Raw genomic sequence first — 7,091 nt, forward strand, 5'->3', positions numbered from 1 at the left:
CCAAATTGCATTATCTCTTATAGTTTTCGAGATATGGACAATCGAAATTTTACAAATTAGAGTCTGTTTCTAACTGGGGTCAAAATTGTAAAATGGTCTTACGAATTAGCGATTTCGTTCCAATTCACATTCCAAGTAATATTCGGCATGCTAATTACGCTGCCTATTGCCAAATTGCATTATCTCTTATAGTTTCCGAGATATGGACAATCGAAATTTTACACCTTAGAGTCTGTTTCTAACTGGGGTCAAAATTGTAAAATGGTCTTACGAATTAGCGATTTCGTTCCAATTCACATTCCAAGTAATATTCGGCATGCTATTTACGCTGCCGATTGCCAAATTGCATTATCTCTTATAGTTTCCGAGATATGGACTATCGACATCTAACAATATAGGCTCTGCTTCTAACTTGGGCCAGAATTGTAAAATGGTCTTATGAATTAGCGATTTCGTTCCAATTCACATTCCAAGTAATATTCGGCATGCTAATTACGTTGCCGATTGCCAAATTGCATTATCTCTTATAGTTTCCGAAATATGGACAATCGAAATTTTACACCTTAGAGTCTGTTTCTAACTGGGGTCAAAATTGTAAAATGGTCTTACGAATTAGCGATTTCGTTCCAATTCACATTCCAAGTAATATTCGGCATGCTAATTACGTTGCCGATTGCCAAATTGCATTATCCCTTATAGTTTCCGAGATATGGACTATCGACATCTGACAATATTGGCTCTGCTTCTAACTTGGGCCAGAATTGTAAAATGGTCTTATGAATCAGCGATTTCGTTCCAATTCACATTCCAAGTAATATTCGGCATGCTAATTACGCTGCCGATTGCCAAATTGCATTATCTCTTATAGTTTCCGAGATATGGACAATCGAAATTTTACACCTTAGAGTCTGTTTCTAACTGGGGTCAAAATTGTAAAATGGTCTTACGAATTAGCGATTTCGTTCCAATTCACATTCCAAGTAATATTCGGCATGCTATTTACGCTGCCGATTGCCAAATTGCATTATCTCTTATAGTTTCCGAGATATGGACTATCGACATCTGACAATATTGGCTCTGCTTCTAACTTGGGCCAGAATTGTAAAATGGTCTTATGAATCAGCGATTTCGTTCCAATTCACATTCCAAGTAATATTCGGCATGCTAATTACGCTGCCGATTGCCAAATTGCATTATCTCTTATAGTTTCCGAGATATGGACAATCGAAATTTTACACCTTAGAGTCTGTTTCTAACTGGGGTCAAAATTGTAAAATGGTCTTACGAATTAGCGATTTCGTTCCAATTCACATTCCAAGTAATATTCGGCATGCTATTTACGCTGCCGATTGCCAAATTGCATTATCTCTTATAGTTTCCGAGATATGGACTATCGACATCTGACAATATTGGCTCTGCTTCTAACTTGGGCCAGAATTGTTAAATGGTCTTATGAATTAGCGATTTCGTTCCAATTCACATTCCAAGTAATATTCGGCATGCTAATTACGCTGCCGATTGCCAAATTGCATTATCTCTTATAGTTTCCGAGATATGGACTATCGACATCTCACAATATTGGCTCTGCTTCTAACTTGGGCCAGAATTGTAAAATGGTCTTATGAATTAGCGATTTCGCTCCAATTCACATTCCAAGTAATATTCGGCATGCTAATTACGTTGCCGATTGCCAAATTGCATTATCTCTTATAGTTTCCGAGATATGGACTATCGACATCTAACAATATTGGCTCTGCTTTTAACTTGGGCCAGAATTGTAAAATGGTCTTATGAATTAGCGATTTCGCTCCAATTCACATTCCAAGTAATATTCGGCATGCTAATTACGCTGCCGATTGCCAAATTGCATTATCTCTTATAGTTTCCGAGATATGGACTATCGAAATCTAACAATATTGGCTCTGCTTCTAACTTGGGCCAGAATTGTAAAATGGTCTTATGAGTTAGCGATTTCGCTCCAATTCACATTCTAAGTAATATTCGGCATGCTAATTACGTTGCCGATTGCCAAATTGCATTATCTCTTATAGTTTTCGAGATATGGACAATCGAAATTTTACAAATTAGAGTCTGTTTCTAACTGGGGTCAAAATTGTAAAATGGTCTTACGAATTAGCGATTTCGTTCCAATTCACATTCCAAGTAATACTCGGCATGCTAATTACGTTGCCGATTACCAAATTGCATTATCTCTTATAGTTTCCGAGATATGGACTATCGACATCTGAAAATATTGGCTCTGCTTCTAACTTGGGCCAGAATTGTAAAATGGTCTTATGAATTAGCGATTTCGCTCCAATTCACATTCTAAGTAATATTCGGCATCCTAATTACGTTGCCGATTGCCAAATTGCATTATCTCTTATAGTTTCCGAGATATGGACAATCGAAATTTTACACCTTAGAGTCTGTTTCTAACTGGGGTCAAAATTGTAAAATGGTCTTACGAATTAGCGATTTCGTTCCAATTCACATTCCAAGTAATATTCGGCATGCTAATTACGCTGCCGATTGCCAAATTGCATTATCTCTTATAGTTTCCGAGATATTGACTATCGACATCTAACAATATTGGCTCTGCTTCTAACTTGGGCCAGAATTGTAAAATGGTCTTATGAATTAGCGATTTCGCTCCAATTCACATTCTAAGTAATATTCGGCATCCTAATTACGTTGCCGATTGCCAAATTGCATTATCTCTTATAGTTTCCGAGATATGGACAATCGAAATTTTACACCTTAGAGTCTGTTTCTAACTGGGGTCAAAATTGTAAAATGGTCTTACGAATTAGCGATTTCGTTCCAATTCACATTCCAAGTAATATTCGGCATGCTATTTACGCTGCCGATTGCCAAATTGCATTATCTCTTATAGTTTCCGAGATATGGACTATCGACATCTGACAATATTGGCTCTGCTTCTAACTTGGGCCAGAATTGTAAAATGGTCTTATGAATCAGCGATTTCGTTCCAATTCACATTCCAAGTAATATTCGGCATGCTAATTACGCTGCCGATTGCCAAATTGCATTATCTCTTATAGTTTCCGAGATATGGACAATCGAAATTTTACACCTTAGATTCTGTTTCTAACTGGGGTCAAAATTGTAAAATGGTCTTACGAATTAGCGATTTCGTTCCAATTCACATTCCAAGTAATATTCGGCATGCTAATTACGTTGCCGATTGCCAAATTGCATTATCTCTTATAGTTTCCGAGATATCGACTATCGACATCTGACAATATTGGCTCTGCTTCTAACTTGGGCCAGAATTGTAAAATGGTCTTATGAATTAGCGATTTCGCTCCAATTCACATTCCAAGTAATATTCGGCATGCTAATTACGTTGCCGATTGCCAAATTGCATTATCTCTTATAGTTTCCGAGATATGGACAATCGAAATTTTATACCTTAGAGTCTTTTTCTAACTGGGGTCAAAATTGTAAAATGGTCTTACGAATTAGCGATTTCGTTCCAATTCACATTCCAAGTAATATTCGGCATGCTAATTACGCTGCCGATTGCCAAATTGCATTATCTCTTATAGTTTCCGAGATATTGACTATCGACATCTAACAATATTGGCTCTGCTTCTAACTTGGGCCAGAATTGTAAAATGGTCTTATGAATTAGCGATTTCGCTCCAATTCACATTCTAAGTAATATTCGGCATCCTAATTACGTTGCCGATTGCCAAATTGCATTATCTCTTATAGTTTCCGAGATATGGACAATCGAAATTTTACACCTTAAAGTCTGTTTCTAACTGGGGTCAAAATTGTAAAATGGTCTTACGAATTAGCGATTTCGTTCCAATTCACATTCCAAGTAATATTCGGCATGCTAATTACACTGCCGATTGCCAAATTGCATTATCTCTTATAGTTTCCGAGATATGGACTATCGACATCTAACAAAATTGGCTCTGCTTCTAACTTGGGCCAGAATTGTAAAATGGTCTCATGAATTAGCGATTTCGTTCCAATTCACATTCCAAGTAATATTCGGCATGCTAATTACGCTGCCGATTGCCAAATTGCATTATCTCTTATAGTTTCCGAGATATGGACTATCGACATCTCACAATATTGGCTCTGCTTCTAACTTGGGCCAGAATTGTAAAATGGTCTTATGAATTAGCGATTTCGCTCCAATTCACATTCCAAGTAATATTCGGCATGCTAATTACGCTGCCGATTGCCAAATTGCATTATCTCTTATAGTTTCCGAGATATGGACTATCGACATCTAACAATATTGGCTCTGCTTTTAACTTGGGCCAGAATTGTAAAATGGTCTTATGAGTTAGCGATTTCGCTCCAATTCACATTCTAAGTAATATTCGGCATGCTAATTACGTTGCCGATTGCCAAATTGCATTAGCTCTTATAGTTTTCGAGATATGGACAATCGAAATTTTACAAATTAGAGTCTGTTTCTAACTGGGGTCAAAATTGTAAAATGGTCTTACGAATTAGCGATTTCGTTCCAATTCACATTCCAAGTAATACTCGGCATGCTAATTACGTTGCCGATTACCAAATTGCATTATCTCTTATAGTTTCCGAGATATGGACTATCGACATCTGAAAATATTGGCTCTGCTTCTAACTTGGGCCAGAATTGTAAAATGGTCTTATGAATTAGCGATTTCGCTCCAATTCACATTCTAAGTAATATTCGGCATCCTAATTACGTTGCCGATTGCCAAATTGCATTATCTCTTATAGTTTCCGAGATATGGACAATCGAAATTTTACACCTTAGAGTCTGTTTCTAACTGGGGTCAAAATTGTAAAATGGCCTTACGAATTAGCGATTTCGTTCCAATTCACATTCCAAGTAATATTCGGCATGCTAATTACGCTGCCGATTGCCAAATTGCATTATCTCTTATAGTTTCCGAGATATGGACTATCGACATCTAACAATATTGGCTCTGCTTCTAACTTGGACCAGAATTGTAAAATGGTCTTATGAGTTAGCGATTTCGCTCCAATTCACATTCTAAGTAATATTCGGCATGCTAATTACGTTGCCGATTGCCAAATTGCATTATCTCTTATAGTTTCCGAGATATGGACAATCGAAATTTTACACCTTAGAGTCTGTTTCTAACTGGGGTCAAAATTGTAAAATGGTCTTACGAATTAGCGATTTCGTTCCAATTCACATTCCAAGTAATACTCGGCATGCTAGTTACGTTGCCGATTACCAAATTGCATTATCTCTTATAGTTTCCGGGATATGGACTATCGACATCTGAAAATATTGGCTCTGCTTCTAACTTGGGCCAGAATTGTAAAATGGTCTTATGAATTAGCGATTTCGCTCCAATTCACATTCTAAGTAATATTCGGCATCCTAATTACGTTGCCGATTGCCAAATTGCATTATCTCTTATAGTTTCCGAGATATGGACAATCGAAATTTTACACCTTAGAGTCTGTTTCTAACTGGGGTCAAAATTGTAAAATGGTCTTACGAATTAGCGATTTCGTTCCAATTCACATTCCAAGTAATATTCGGCATGCTAATTACGCTGCCGATTGCCAAATTGCATTATCTCTTATAGTTTCCGAGATATGGACAATCGAAATTTTACACCTTAGAGTCTGCTTCTAACTTGGGCCAGAAGTGTAAAATGGTCTTATGAATTAGCGATTTCGCTCCAATTCACATTCCAAGTAATATTCGGCATGCTAATTACGCTGCCGATTGCCAAATTGCATTATCTCTTATAGTTTACGAGATATGGACTATCGACATCTAACAATTTTGGCTCTGCTTCTAACTTGGGCCAGAATTGTAAAATGGTCTTATGAGTTAGCGATTTCGCTCCAATTCACATTCTAAGTAATATTCGGCATGCTAATTACGTTGCCGATTGCCAAATTGCATTATCACTTATAGTTTCCGACATATGGACTATCGAAATTTTACACCTTAGAGTCTGTTTCTAACTGGGGTCAAAATTGTAAAATGGTCTTACGAATTAGCGATTTCGTTTTAATTCACATTCCAAGTAATATTCGGCATGCTAATTACGCTGCCGATTGCCAAATTGCATTATCTCTTATAGTTTCCGAGATATGGACTATCGACATCTAACAATATTGGCTCTGCTTCTAACTTGGGCCAGAATTGTAAAATGGTCTTATGAATTAGCGATTTCGCTCCAATTCACATTCCAAGTAATATTCGGCATGCTAATTACGCTGCCGATTGCCAAATTGCATTATCTCTTATAGTTTCCGAGATATGGACTATCGACATCTAACAATATTGGCTCTGCATCTAACTTGGTCCAGAATTGTAAAATGGTCTTATGAGTTAGCGATTTCGCCCCAATTCACATTCTAAGTAATATTCGGCATGCTAATTACGTTGCCGATTGCCAAATTGCATTATCTCTTATAGTTTCCGAGATATGGACAATCGAAATTTTACACCTTAGAGTCTGTTTCTAACTGGGGTCAAAATTGTAAAATGGTCTTACGAATTAGCGATTTCGTTCCAATTCACATTCCAAGTAATATTCGGCATGCTAATTACGCTGCCGATTGCCAAACTGCATTATCTCTTATAGTTTCCGAGGTATGGACAATCGAAATTTTACACCTTAGAGTCTGTTTCTAACTGGGGTCAAAATTGTATAATGGTCTTACGAATTAGCGATTTCGTTCCAATTCACATTCCAAGTAATATTCGGCATGCTAATTACGTTGCCGATTGCCAAATTGCATTATCTCTTATAGTTTCCGAGATATGGACTATCGACATCTGACAATATTGGCTCTGCTTCTAACTTGGGCCACAATTGTAAAATGGTCTTATGAATTAGCGATTTCGTCCCAATTCACATTCCAAGTAATATTCGGCATGCTAATTACGCTGCCGATTGCCAAATTGCATTATCTCTCATAGTTTCCGAGATATAGACAATCGAAATTTTACACCTTAGAGTCTGTTTCTGACTGGGGTCAAAATTGTAAAATGGTCTTACGAATTAGCGATTTCGTTCCAATTCACATTCCAAGTAATATTCGGCATGCTAATTACGTTG

The sequence above is a fragment of the Rhynchophorus ferrugineus genome, unplaced genomic scaffold, assembly GCF_030347505.1.
Source record: "Rhynchophorus ferrugineus isolate W39M unplaced genomic scaffold, kcgeb_rfMv2 rfM13, whole genome shotgun sequence".
NCBI lineage: Eukaryota > Metazoa > Arthropoda > Insecta > Coleoptera > Curculionidae > Rhynchophorus > Rhynchophorus ferrugineus.